This window comes from Varanus komodoensis, unplaced genomic scaffold (assembly GCF_004798865.1).
Source record: "Varanus komodoensis strain SLA01 unplaced genomic scaffold, ASM479886v1 scaffold93, whole genome shotgun sequence".
NCBI classification, from domain to species: domain Eukaryota; kingdom Metazoa; phylum Chordata; class Lepidosauria; order Squamata; family Varanidae; genus Varanus; species Varanus komodoensis.
The window spans coordinates 1,720,859-1,735,680 of NW_025336635.1; the positions used below are offsets into that span (position 1 = coordinate 1,720,859).

A 14,822-nucleotide genomic window follows, 5' to 3' on the forward strand; every position below is an offset into this window, starting at 1 on the left:
CCAGGCACTCTTGGATGGGACTGACTATCTGGACCCATTTTGGCTGGGAGTCAAGCTTGGTTACCCTGCAGGATGACCCACACCAGGAAGGAGCCCGGGGGAGTGCGATCCTGTTCATACGGCTGGTGCCTTTTGATACCATTGACCATGGTACCCTTCTGGGATGACTATGCCTGTTAAGAGTGGAGGACACTGCGTTGCGGTGGTTCTGCTTCTACTTGGAGGGCCACCTCCAGAGGGTGGTGCTTGAGAAATATTGTTCAGTCCTCCATGGAGTTCCCCAGTGGTCTGTTCTGTCCCCCATGCCGTTCAACATCTGCATGAAACCACCGAGTGGGGTCATCCAGAGTTTTGGAGTACACTGCTGATGTCATGCAGTTCTGTCTCTTCCTTTCATCATCAGCAGGTGAGGCTGTGGATGAGCTAAACAGGTGCCTGGCTATGATAATGGGCTGGATAAGGGTCAGCAAGCTGAAATGCAGTCCAGGCAAGACTGAAATGCTGTTGATGGGTGTTTCCTTTGACCAGATGTTTTTGGGGGGTGGGCAGTGTTCACTCTGTTCTAGATGGGGTTTCAGCTCCCTTGAAGGAGCAGCTTCATAGCTTGGGGTGATCCTTGAACCATCTTCGTCAATTAAGGCTTGGGTGGCATCGCTGCCTCGGAGTTCCTTCTGCCAACTTTGGCTGGTGGCTCCTAGTCTGCCTTCAGTCGCCTACACGCCAGTAATCTCTAAACTGGATTATTGCAATGCAGTCCATGTGGGGCTGCCCTTGAGGGCGGCTCAGAAGCAGCAGCTGATGCAGATCAATAACTGGGCCTGCAGGTCCGAGCAGATCAGACCAGCTCTGGCCCACTTGCACTGTCTGCCTGTAGGCTTCCACTTCCAATTCAGGGAGCTGGTTTTAACCTGCAAAACCTTACATGGTTTAGGATGGTGATATCAAAGTCAGTGCAGCGTAGGGCTACAAGGTCAGTGGCTGGTTTGCAGGGGAAGCCGCATGAGGCGAGAGTCTTTTCAGCCTGGAGGAGAGGAGACTCAGAGGAGATCTGTTGGCGACATACAGGTATGTGAGGGGGTGTCACATGGAGGTGCGGAGAGACCTGTTCTCCCCTGCAGAGGAAGGCAGGACGCGCTCCAACGGAGCAAAGCTCAGGGAGCCAAGGTTCCATTTGGATGCCAGGAAGCACTTGCTCTCCCTCTCAAGGGCACCCTTTGGACTGCCGCTTGCACATGCATTCCTGGGTAAGGTTACCTGTCCTTTAGTCTCGCCACTGTGCGTTCTGGAAAATGTGCTCAGAGACCTGCCATGGCCACCGTTTAATGAAGAGACATTGGGTTCCCTCAGAATTCCAACTGCAGCCATTGGCCCCAAAAGGGCAAGGACTTCATGAAGGCCTAGTTCCTAGAAGTCTGAGGTCTCTATCAGATCATTATCTTAGTTCTCTGGTAATGCCATCCCTTAAGCCTTTCAAATAAAGCAAATGCCTAGTTCTAAGTTTCCATCCATAATCTGATGGCTGATGGGCCACAATGCCAGAGGATATGCAAAGCAGGGATAACTCGTAGTGGAAGAGCGCTTCGAAACCGGTTCTTCCAGAGCTGCGCCACCCTCAGCTATTGCCCAGGGCCTATTTCATGGATCCAGCAATCCCCGCGCATTTCGACAGCTTCTCTAGCACAAGTGCTGGTTAGGACTGCAAAGTTTTAAAGTTTTCAGAAAAGACGCTCCCGGCTCTCTGTGAAGCACATCTGGGGCCTTCTCCATAAACATACAACAGACCAGTACAACAAAATGCTGAAATAGCCATACACGGGCACTTGGTGACTCTTATGTTTGTGGATACTGAGTTGTAATTTGTCTCCCTGGCTAATGCTCTTAATTGTTTAATAGCCATGTTTTATCTATCCCCTTTATTTATTTATTTAATGTATTTCTATATTGCCATAAAACAATTTAAAATAAATAAAACAATTTCAAAGAATAAAACTTCAAAATAAAAACCAATATAATAATAGGTTTGGCAACAACAACATATGAAAATAACTTGAGCACTGAGCCGTTCTCTCATAGGGTGGCCATCTGTGTCCTTTTACAGGGGATAATCCTCTGTTTGAAGGACTGTTCTGTCTAATTCCAGTCTAAAGAGAAGCATTCATAAGAACTGACCATCCTATCAACCATTGGAGTCAACAGATTAAGTGGTCACAAACTTCCACTCTATGGTGAGATGACTGTATTTCTGTTTCAGTTATAACAATCTCTAATGCATATTTTTTGATCTTGCATGAAACATTCCAAAACAGATTGAAGAAAAGCAAATCAGCAATATTTATTAAGAATAGTGGGATAGCAAGACAATCCACAAATCATTACATGCGTAAGATGGAACACCTTGAAACTGCGCAGTACCCGCTCAGAACAATGCTTTTATGGTTTACCTCATCCCCTGGCAATTTTCTCACTGGGCCCGGCCCTTCCCTTCCAGAGACTGGGAATTGTCCTCCCTCCCTTCATACCTTATCTACCTTTCCAGATGTGGCTCAAACATTCATCCTTGGCCTGGTTCCTTCTTGTTCTCTCTTATCTAGGAGCAGATTCTCCTACTGCTATATCCACATGAGTTCTCTCTTTAACCCTGTATTTATCAGAACAAAGGAGACACCATCTTCTCCAACAATATAATCATAGATATAAATGATCACATGCAAATTTAAGGCAAATCCCCACCCTCCTTTGTCCTCTTTTAGAGTGATTTGTAACTGTCCACACTCTAAACAAGGGCCGTAAAAGTGACATGAAATGGGTTATAATTCAATTTTTGTCCTTCCTGATAAACCTCTTCATGTTACCAGATCTTTGTGGTTGGAGGTCTTGTTCCAACTTCATTTCTCACTACTTAATTAACTTCCTGGAATTCAATTTTGCAAGGGGCGCTGATGCATCCTTTCCAAAAGCTTTCAACAAATCCAAAGGATGTGGGAAATTATTTGATCACATCCTTTCCTGTGTTGTTTGCCCTCTTGAGCATCTACAAAATCACAGTCTCAATGGCTGACTCACCTTAGAGGGAGTTTTAACTGCGTATGAGACACCTGGAACTGAGAGGTAATATCGAAAGGTAATATCGCCTCTATTGTAGAAACAGTTGCTATGACGTCTTTTGAAAAGGTTTGCACTGCCCTTGGATTGCAAACTAGATTGTCCGAATCAGAAAATGATCTTTCTGATCTGTTGCCCAGCAGGAAGATGTCAACACAGAATAATTTTTTAATGTGGCATTTGCCTTCTTCCTTTAAAACACCTTTTTAAAAGAAGGCAGTGGTGGGGAGAGAGAATCACAGTTCCCTTCAGGCAGCTTCTGCATCAACTTCTCTCAGTCAAAAAAGGAAAGGCATCGCTGCCTTTCCAAAACCAGAGCATAGTAAGAGCGAGCTGGTAATTGAAGTCTACAGTGCCCTGCAGAGTACCGGAACTGGATAATTAAGGGGGAATTCATCACTGCTTGATGAACAAGACCCAACAGAGGCAGGAGCCTCAAGAAGGAAGCTTTTATTGATGGAGTGATACCGAAATTGCAAGATCCTAGTCCTACCCTCTGGGGTTCCCCACAGAGCCACACCCCTTTCTCTATGTCATGTCATACGTTTCCCACTTTTGCCTGGTTTCCCCAACCTAAAAGGTTGCATGGCCTCCACTAATGCAAAGTTGCTGGGAATAGAACATCTTCCGCCCTTAATCCACCCATCTCTGAAATGGAGCCTCCACATTCTCTATCAGGAGTGAATTCTTGGCAGGTTGGGTGGAGCAGTGGAGGAAGTCCTGGGAGGGGAAGAGGGCAGGGGCCAAAGCAGGGGGCACTGGAAAGCAACGGTGCAGCCCCAATCTAGAGCAGAGCCCATGGAGTGCTGGCCATCTTAGACTGGGATTTGGGAGACTGGCTTGTGATCTCCCATGACCATGACTTTGGAACAGGCGCTGACGGATAGCCCAAGCTCCTCCACAGGATTGCTGAGAGCATGAACTGGAGAGGAGGATGGAATCCTCCTTGGGGAAAAAGAGAGGATATAATTGCAGTGCTTCATGAAATAAAAAGTAAATGAAGAACACTCCCGTTTGCTGCTAAGGGAGAGTCTGCATGTTTTTCATGACTGAGTAGCAGGGAAATGAACTTCCACAGACTCAAAAGCACCAGCTCCTCTTTAACGTTACTTGTCATCACCTCAGACTCTAATCAGTGTTAAGGAAACGGAGGCTGGGAGGCGTGTTTCCGCTCCCCTTCCTTTCTGGAGCTGGCAGAAGCCATCTTCTCAGCTGATCTGAACAGAGACCTCTACCCCAGCATTATTTAGAATCCAGCGGGTAGAGCAGAGTTTGCAGGGCGAGAGGGGGACATGGCCGCTCAGCAGTGAGCATGTGGGGGGAGTGCTTTTTCTGAGGAAAAGGGAGTTTTCTTGCCTTCTGGTCTCGGTGGGACACTGGGTGCCAAAAATCCAATGCAGTGCAAAGGGAGCTAGGGCTGAAGACTTTGCAGGACCACCTGCCCGGATCTGATGGAAGGGCATTCTGCTCATGATGCGGAACACAGTTCACCAGGCAATTGAAACAGAATATTCGACTGGTTCAAAATAGGGCTGCAGGGTTATTAACTTGTCCACAGGCCCATATTAAAGCAGTTTTATATCAGCTGCACAGGCTACCTGTGCAAGTCTAAGCCCAATTTAAAGTGCTTGCCCTTATATGTAAATTCCTAAACGGCTTGGGTACCTGAAGGTTTAGGGTTAGGGTCCTGTTCTCCAGCTATTTTAACAACTGATTTTAATTGTAATTTGTTTTTTAATTGACTCCATTTCTGGTTTTTGTGAGATTGTGAAGCAGTACCAGGGCTCCCTCTTCTGGCCAGAGACCAATATAGCAGCCCTGGTAGTTGCAGGACCAGGTCCACACTCAATCACAGCCCCCTGGGATGTTATGAGCACCACCTGGGAGCCCTGTGGCCTCAGCAGCAAAGAGTCCTGATGTCGTTGGAGCTCCCTGTACCTTCTGGAACCCACTTCCAGAACCTCTGCCCATTGTCTCGCTCCTGCCTCTGAACCATGCCCAGCTTCACCTGCTCTAGTTCCAGGTAACTGCTTCTCCTCGGCTTGTCTCTCTGGTTTTCGACTCCTGACTGGCGTTGACTGCTCTGCTCTATTCAGACTGGCCTGGGTCCTGGTGGGCTGACCTGATTCCCAGCCACCCATGCCCCAGACACTGACAGTTTTAGTGGAATTTAGTTTAAATTGTTTTATTCTCATATCTTATATAATATTTTGATTTTGATATGTTTTACATTTGGATTATGGTGTTAGTAAGTTTTGAATATGCTGATTTTAGAAAGCTGTGTGGTTATGTTGAGTAAGCTGCACAGAGAGCCCAAATATGGCCTAATGTAGCTGCATACAAATTGAATGAATGAATGAATGAATGAATGAATGAATGAATGAGACTCTGATAGGTGGGAAAGAGCAAGAAGCTGAAGAATTTACCCAGGAAGGGTGAACGAGAGAACTGTTTGGTGGGTGGGAGCTGTAAAAGATTGAGAGAGGGCAAGAAAGTACCCTGAAACCACTGGGGCTCAGAGAGAGGAAAACAAGCAAGCAGCTCCAAAGGCAATTCTCAGGACTAGAATCTTTGAGCTGGTGGAACTAAGGGCAGGTGCTTCTGAGCATATGCAGAGCAAAGTTACTACACATCCTTAAGTCAGCCCTCAGCCATCCTTGACAGCAATCTTGAACTGTAGCATTCCACAAGCAAAGAAATGCAGCAGGAAAAACCAAGATAGAAGAAAAAATAGGACCCCCCCCCCCCCAACTGCTATTCTTTGTGGAAAATACAAGCCCTCTGCCCTTTCTTCTGGATTTTTCCAGACAGCCACCAGAGATGAAATGTGGAAAAACCCCTGTCCTGCCATTCATGTACACAGCCCTTACAATGCTGGTAAAACGGGGCCGAAAGAGACTTGGACATTGAGTCGGTGATGTATCACAAATGTTGGCAGTGTTGACCAGGTGGCCGCTTTCCAGAGGTCTTGCAGAGGACTGCCCTCATGGAGAGCAGTGGGAGTGGCCTTGAGAGCTATCCAGTGGAAAAAGAAAAAATGAAGGAAGAAGATAAGTAGATGGTAGGAATGCGGCGGCGGGGGGGGGGAGGTTTGTTTGTTTTTGCAGGAGGAAGTAGGGATGGAAAAAAGTATCAGCAGGGATGAGGGAAAGTATGAGGTGGTTTACCATGAGGTAAACATGGTGTAAATAGTCAAAGCATGAGGTAAAAGTAGCTGAAAAATACCAAAGCTAGGAGGCATTCAAAACGGCACTCAAAAGCAAACTGGGGGAAATGGTGGGGGCCCCACCTATTTCTGCTAGGGGAAAGTGGGGCACAGCACCTGCCAAAAATTCTAGGCTTAGCTAGGAGAATCTTCCCAAATGCAGACACTGCGCAGGTGCTGCACCCAAATGTGTGATGGACAGAGACCACGAAGAAGTGCTCGTCACCTCCGCATCCCCGTGGCTCCCTGTGAGATGAGAAGCCACGAGACGTGAGGCCAGAGACCTGTCTGCCTCTGTCTGCCGGCAGCCTCCAGTTCTGTTGGACCGCTCATCTCATCATCCCCAGCTGGCATGCCCATTGGCCAGGGAGGAGCCCACTCCCCAGTAGCAGTGCCCTGGGAACTCCCCAGACGCATTCCTCCAGTTCCCCACTGTGACCCGTTTGCTCACCTGCCTCTGGGTCTGCCCCACACATGGAGTGGGGGGGGGGGAGATGGAGAGGAAGATGCCACAGCCCTCATGTGTGAGTGTGAGAGAGAACAACCAACCAACACGAGTAAAAACAAAAGCCAACGCTCTTTATTGAAGAGAATGAGTCTCTGAGCATCAGAGCATTTTGTTGAACCCAATCTAGCGAATACGTCCAAAGACCCTCCGTTTGGGTAACCGTGGACCCCCTCCCCCTGGAAGGGCCCCTCAGGAAGGGGGGCAGCCTCCTCTCTGCACGCCACCCCTCTAGCTGACACTGCATCGGGAGAACAAGTCGCACCAGACTTGGCTGGATCCTGGCGCTCCCGTCCTACACTCCCTCCTGGAAGTTGCAGATCCTGGCTGATCTCGGAGCCCACCTAAACTCCTGGAGAGGACAGCCTTGAGATAAGCCCCCCAGTTCTCCCAGCTCGATATCTGGAGGCCCAATTTCCCAGGGCCCGTCCTCCCCATCTGAAGAGTTCGGATCTTCCTGCCCTTGAAACTCATGCAAGTACAACTGCCTCCTTCATTCCCAACAGGTACCAACCAAAACAGTTCCCTCCCATTTCTTTTGTCAGGGAAGCAGCTAAGGAGGGTGGCAGGAGCTTGCCCATCCGTTGCTTTGCTGCTGTGATGGAACAAGAGGACTTTAACGGGGGTGCCCTGCTCTCCTGCCAGAGACAGTGTTCCAGCCCCTTGGTGCAGCATGCTCTCCCCAGCGATTGCCCAGCGATCCCACGTCACTGACAGGCCAGGTGATGCTGGCCATTAAATGCCACCGCGTCATTCGTTCCAGTTGGTGTTGTGACAGGGAAACCGGAGACATGGGCCATCCCTGGGACTCGCGGAGGAAAGCCCTTCTCCCCTGCAGCAAGAACCTCAGCCACCAGCTGCGTCAGGTGCAGCCAAGGCAGCCCATGCCTCCGGCTAAACGGGCCGGCATCCTTGCATCTCACCGGGGTTCAACTGTTCTGGCCTCAGACCTTTTCTCCACATGGTTCTAGTTCAAATAGCAAACGACGATAACCACACGGTTGGTGAGGCCGGCAGTCTGCACCAGGCAGTGCGTTTAACCTTGTCTGCGGAAGTGCACTTGGTCCTCTTACCGAGCTATCAGCACGGCCGTGTTTGTTTTTCTTTCATGGAATTTCCTATTCCTTTCTTAGGATGTGAGGTTCCTCTGCCTGTTAATGCCCTTGAATTGAAGTGTTGGCCAGTGTACTGCACAACAGCATGTTCCGGTGGCGGTCCTACGTGGGAAAACAGAGGCAGGATGGGAAATTCACATGCTGAGACTCCCTTCAGCAGGAGCAGTTGTGACTCAAGGAGTCAGCTAAGCCAGTGGCCTCACATGCCTCACCTGTAGCAGCACCAAGTGGAATAGACTTGACCAGTTCAGATTAAAGGTGGAAGACAGGGCAGGCAACTTCTGGTGGCCTGTACACTGCACTCTTGGGGGCAGCAGGCAGTTCTAATGCTACCAGGAACACAAAATGGGCCAAATTTAGCTTGCTTTGCAAGTAGGTCTGACCTGCACAGCACCCCATAGTGTTCATGTAGCTTTTCCTCCTCTTCGGCCCATTTTGTGGGAGCTGCATGAGGTGAGAAATGGAGCCCCTGCAGTGCGGAAGGCACCACTTTCTAATAGCCTTCTCCATCCTGACACACTGCCAGGCGGAAGGGTGAGAGTGTCCACTACCCTGCTTGTCCAGAGATTACTCTCCCTTCGAGAAAGTGATACTAATTTCTCCTAGAGGAAGTTGTAAATGGGCCTATTAGTAATCCAGGACCGGTGTTAGGATGTGATGTGGAAGCCTCCAACTGGTTGCATTCAGAGACACACCTGGGAGGAAAGGCACGTGGGCACACACCTTCTGGCACCCCTGTGCATCATGTGTGCCGTGAAGCCACAAATGCACGCACTCCTGGCCCACTCCCTGTATGTGGTGGCCGGCTAGTGCTTGCTAAATCTCCCCTTTCTGCAGGCAAGAAAACCCGGCTCCGTGCCAAGTGCCTGGAAAGCCGCAAAACCAGGACAAGTGGGCCAGGTTCTGCTTGGGGCAATCACAACAGGAATGATCTAGGAGTGCTGTGAGATGCTGAGTAACAAGGGGACTGCAGGTGAGGCAGGAGCTGGTCCTGCCCAGTTGCAAAGCACAAACCTGGATGCCTGCATGCAGCGAGGTGGGGCAAGCACCGCAGCCCACGGGCCTGGTGGCTCCAGCAGGGTGATGCCTGCCTTCTTTCTGAAAAAGGCAGCACGGTTTTTCTTTTTGTTTTTACCAGCTTAGTAGTCTGAAGAGAAGCAGTGAATGAGGCAGATGCAGTTTAATTTCCCAGCAGGCCCCTGGACCCTGATATAAGGCACAAGGGCACTCTGGGGATTCTGGGCCCGGAATATCTTGTCTGCAACTATTCCTTCTTGTGCTGGTTCGACAATGGGCATTGATACGGCTGACCTAGGAAAATGATCTTGGTTTCCCCATACAGAGAGCTGTTTGGAGATCATAAATCCTGGATGGTTCTCTCCATTGTCATTGAAATGTCATGAGATAATGCTATATTTAAGGCTGCAAGGGTGGGCAGTTCACCCTTGGACACATTCTTCCCGGGACAGTCATTCTTGATGCCATCAAGCAGAGGGGGGAGGCATCACCTCTTTGTCTTTCTTCGGGACGGCCACCCTAGCCAACCTGCTCTAGCTTTTCTCTGCATTAACAGCAATTTACAGCATAAGCCGCTGGGAAGGTCTCTCTCTCTCTCCTCCAAAGTTGTTTAACTAAGGTATGTGGATTTAACCCTCTTCCAAGCTTGTATCTTGCTTTTGATAGTATTTTTAATCTTTAGTATGTCTTGTGTCAGACATTTGCTTTTTTCTTTCTGGCTTTTCATTTTTACAAGAATTGTCTGCTTTGGTTTCAGTTTGATTTAATCGTTTTGTTTTTTTTTTCATTTGGAAGAAAAATAGTCTCTCCTTATCCTCAAGCTGAAAAGAATATGACTTTTATATTAGGTTCCAGAAGGTATTTAACTCAAGTCTCCATAAATTGTCACCATTTATCATTTGTAAAGTACTTAAGTCTTATACATCTGTCTTTAAAAGCCATCGTGGGTGGCCGTGGGGAGTTTTGATGGTGATTTAAATTTGTTGAAGGGAAGGGAAGGGAGACCTAAGGCAACTTAAAATCGAAGTGAAACATACAGCAATTGAGACGGCAAGCCATGGCAATATCTAATCCTAGTTAACGTTAAGCTGTCCTACTTTGCAGGGCAAACCTTAGCCTATTTGCTTGCTTGCCTTCATGTGCAAGGGACAAGGAATGGTGGGAGAAGATGCTCCAGCCCCAAAGAGCTCATTCATGCCCGAGTTTGGTTGGGGATTAGAAGAAACGCTGTTACTATTGTTCCAGTAAACTTCATGGATAAACTACCCAGAAAGCTCCAGTTAAGGGGCAGCATAGAAATAATAACAACAACAGTAGATATTCGGACCTGGCACTTGTATTGCAAAGGGCTGAACATTCTAAACTCTGCCATGTTATCCCCGCAAAGGGCAGGCCCCTAAGAGTACTCAGGAGCAACAAACCTGGGCATTTAAACATTTGCATAATTGTAACCCTATGGCACACATTCAAACCAGATGAACCATGATGCAATGAAAAGAAGACTGACGTTGCTAGTGAGGAAGTCAAGTTTTGGGACTGGGAAGCGATAAAATCAAGCTGCTGTTGTCCAGAAAAGAAGTTCTTGAACCTTTTTGAAGTAAGGATTTCACAGGCATCACTGTGTGCTTGTCATACCTACTCATGGTTGTTTACAGGTTCTTCAAATATTGCCATGACCTTCCAGCTTCACTTCTGTTTTCCCACAGCCATTTTGGCAAGCTTTCTTTTAGAGCAGGGAAGATTAAGCCAAAGAAAATGCTGTTTCCACTTGTGCATTTGCACTGTACTGCTATGTCACAGTGCCTCCTAGAGGTTATGTGGTAGAAAAGCAGGAAAGGAAATGCTTCTTGTGTACTACAGTCCTGCAGCAAAACCGAAAGGGCATGCAGTCTCCAGTTAAAGTCCTATCCATCCAACCTGTGGATTCTACACGAGACTTTTTGGGCATGACATGGGATCCTGTGAACTTGGGGACTGGCTTCCTGCACCCACTTCTGGGCAAGATTTGAATTAATTCACATTACTTGAATCTGAATTAGCGTAGACAGAACAACATTCACATTAGCGCAAATGTGAAGTAGTGCCACATTTTCCTGGTGGTTTAAAAAAATATTCAAGCCTGATTTCCATGAGGGGATGATGGGTCCGTTTTTTGCAGGCCTTTACCATACCTCAGCTTTGTTTTTTGGAAGACTGAGGCCCCTACCGCCCATTGCATGCATGGCCCTCAGGGTAAATAGAATTACTTTTTTTTTTTGGAAGCTAACATGTAATGAATAAAATATACAATAAAATTATTTTTATTATAAAATAAAATTTCTGCTCCAGAAAGCCTGAAACTAGCACTAGGCCCTTTGAAAGGCCTGGTAATGCCTGACTCCCTGGCATGTCACGTGACTTGCACCCGGTGCCTTCTGTCCTCCCAGTGTGGGGGCCAATATTCCCCAGATTTCTTCAGACCTATCATGCCATGGGATCTTGATATGCTGCAGTTTCTTCCTAGTGCATGGAAATATATCCGTGGGTGCTAATCCTTCCAGAACTGTCCTGGGGCCAGGGGAGTGGTTTTGATTGGCTGCTGGGGTAGGGGGAAGAGGAACTGCCCCCCCTGGGGCTTCAGGGCTTTGGCAACTTGGGAGAGGCCCCCCAAGCTAAGATGCTTCACTTCTTTGGAAGATGCCCAGGAAATGCTGCTGCCCTAGACAGGGCGGCAAATGTCACACACGTGCGTGATAGCCAACGCTATTTTGGTATGTGAGATTTAAAAAATACCATAAGCGCCTTGCCCTGTTCTTGGCAGAGGACATCTTCATGATGATGATGATAGAAATCGCCAGTGCTGTGCCGACTTTCTCTGACCCCCAGATTGGCTGGCTGGGGCGGCTTAATGGCTGCGCTGGCTTGGAACCCCTGAGAACTTGCACGCGAGTGCTCTGTGCAAGAGCATCCCGTTCAAAGCCTCCTGCAGGTGCAGAGCTATCCAGATCGCCTGGGCGACCCACCAGAGCTCAGCCTAGCCTACCTTACAAAGCTGCTGTTAAAAGACTAAAGAAGGAAAGAACATCACAGAGCACACTGCACAGAGACATGATTTAGAAATAAGAAAGGATTGCGGATTATGTCACAATCAAATAAGTTGCCGTGCTATTGTACAACCATGTGAGTTTTCAGAACAATTAAAACCTCAAGTCTTTAATTTGGGGGGAAAGCACATCAGCTCTGAAGACAGAAACAGACTGAAAACTTTCATGAACATCTCAAGTAGTAAGGATTTGATTTATTACATTTGCATGCCGCCCCGTAGGCCCTAGCGCTCTCTGGGGGGCTTACAACAAGGCAAGGTACAAAATCAGTACAAATACAATAATGTGATTTTAACAATTATGATAGGCAAAAATACAAAATCTGTATACGTACAGTAGACTAATCAAAGCAAATACAAGTTCAAATACAATATTAGCCACAATACAAAATCAAAACAAACGTACTTAATGCAATAATATGACGCATAATTATATGCCCATACAGAAGAGGTGTGTCTCTTGATTCAGGGAGCCGTTCCTCTCTCTGACACTTGGATTTTTCCTGATGCCTGGCCATCTCTCAGCCTGTTCCCCACCTCCCCTCCTCTCTGCCCAAGGCCCTCGGAAATTTTGACAGAAGACCCTGACAGGGCTGGGCAGAGGGTGACCCTGCAGCTGGGCCAAGGAACAGGGCTCAGCTTCCTCTCCTTCTGGACTAGGCTTTCTCTGCTAAAGCATCCAGCAATGTGTACAGCAGATCCTCCAAGCTTAACGCATTTATTTCTGTCAACAGCACTTACCTGTGGAGGTATTTCTACAGCCAAAGCCTAAACCTTTCTTGGAGCTAGAAAGGACCTCCTTTCTACGGTCCTATCCCATTCCGGCCCATGGCAACATGCGCAGAGACTTCACTTGCGTGTTGTGAGAGCACACAGGTCTCCGTGCTGGCCCTTGTCGCCTGCTGGATGCAAGGTCACATGCTGGCTTTTTCTCTGAATGGGACACTGTAATCGAACGTAAAGCTGATGCTGGGATTCTCTACCCAAGGCATTTATTGTGTGCTCATGATCTCACACTTGTGGTGACTCACCCTCCAGAGGCCATTTTCACACCTCTTTTAGGGCAAAGAAAGTGCGATATTTTCCTGGATGGCACCATTATTCGCTATGGAATCTCAGCATGTCTGCTTAATACCACAGCACCACCTTGTGTTATGTACAGGGACATATAGAAAAGCAGAAAGGAAAAGCCTTGAAACAGCCAGCCAAAAAACCGGAAAAAGCAGCCTCTGAAGCACCATATTCCTCATGGAAGCAGCATCAAGATCTGGGCCCCTCCAGACCTCCACTGGTGGCCAGAACCAGAGCAGCCACTGCGGTATTTGCAGAATTCGTCCCAGGCCCTGGTGGAGCTCAGCCTCCTGCTGAGCCGCAGCTGGGAGGCCTGGGAAGATACTACTTAAGAGCAGCTCTTCCCTCCAGAGGCTGCCTTAGCAATGCAGGTCTTCTTACAGCAGTTCTGGTGCCTGCATCTTCCTGATGCGGTTCCTTGCCTCGCCTCGCCTCGCCTCGCCTCGCCTCCTGCCTGGTTCCACCATCCGCAGCACCTGCTCCCTGCCCTTTGTCCTTTGTCCTGCTCATGGCAGTGCCCTTGCCTTGTTCCGAGAGCCAGGCTGGTTCCTGGCCTGGGCCTGTTTCTTCGCCATGCCTCAGCCTCTGATCCAAAGTCTAGGCTCTGGTCCTGGTACCTCTGCTTTGACAGCTGCTGCCTATGCCCCACGGCCTGCCAGGCCTGATTTCCTTTCCCAGGTTCCTGTAAGTCCCTGTCGTGCATGAAGCTCCGACAGAAACAGTGACTCACGAGGAGACCTTGCACTTGGCACCCAGTGCCCAAGAGTCGACCCCACAACCCAATGTAAGGACGGCTGAACCAGCTACTGCGTCTTCCCCTGAGCCCCAGATCACTGAGCAAACGCCTGGACCTTTATCAGAGACAGAGAGTCATGAGAAAGAGGCAGAGCAAACTGCCTCCTCCCCTCCTGACGCTGATCTCCCCGAGCCAGAAACAGAAGACACAATAGGTGTCGTGGATTTCTCAAAAGCTGAAAACAGACGCCTTTTATGCAGATTTGAACAAATACAAAGCAGGCAGCGTAAGAGAGAGGAAAGGCGTGACTTGGGAGAATGATCCCATGTGGGCTCAGAAAGAGAAGCCGTTATAGGGCTGACATCTGCCTAGCAGGGACCGCTATTAGGGAACTTATCTATAGTATTGTAAATCTTGTAGACAATTAACATTAAAGGACTTTAGTTTTATTACTCTATGGAGAGTGGAATGTTTATATAACGGGTCCTCGACAGTCCCAGTTGCAACCCAGGGTGTTTCCAAACAGAATGCCCCCCGTGCTATGGAGCATTTCCACCTTTTTCTCCTTAATGCGCTTTCTTCTCTAAGAGGAAAAAATAACAGGCAGTGGGGAAAGACGGGTGGGCTGCAAGGAGAGGTCGATATGAATGAGGCAGGGCAATGGTGCAACCGAAACCTCGTCTGGCATTATGCATGTGTAAGTGAAATCTTTTTCATAGTCAGATAGAAACTTGTATCTGCCCTCATCAGACTGCATGGCACAAGCGTGCCCCTGCCCCAGAAGAGCTGATTATGGGCTGCCTTCATCCAACTGCGAAGCAACAGGTGCTGATGCTCAGAAGCTAAGTGGGCAGGGCCTGCAAGAGGCCAAAGGACGGCCCCAGTTTGGGCGGGGGGGGGGGGCACTCATAGGTCACTAAAACAGAAGGAAATGCATCACCCAAAAGAAGCTCCCAGGGAAGACGCCAATTAGACAAGCAGCACTGGCA

At 48.5% G+C, this 14,822-nt stretch overlaps 1 protein-coding gene across 1 annotated transcript in view; it reads left to right on the forward strand.

The window, feature by feature from the left end:
* Positions 1 to 9,391: 9,391 nt before the first annotated feature.
* MYOM3 (myomesin 3) overlaps positions 9,392 to 14,822 on the forward strand; it is a 56,264-nt gene continuing 50,833 nt past the window's right edge. The window contains exon 1 of the mRNA XM_044418777.1: positions 9,392 to 9,563. The gene's annotated coding sequence lies outside the window, so the exon portion shown is untranslated. The remainder of the gene's footprint in view (positions 9,564 to 14,822) is intronic.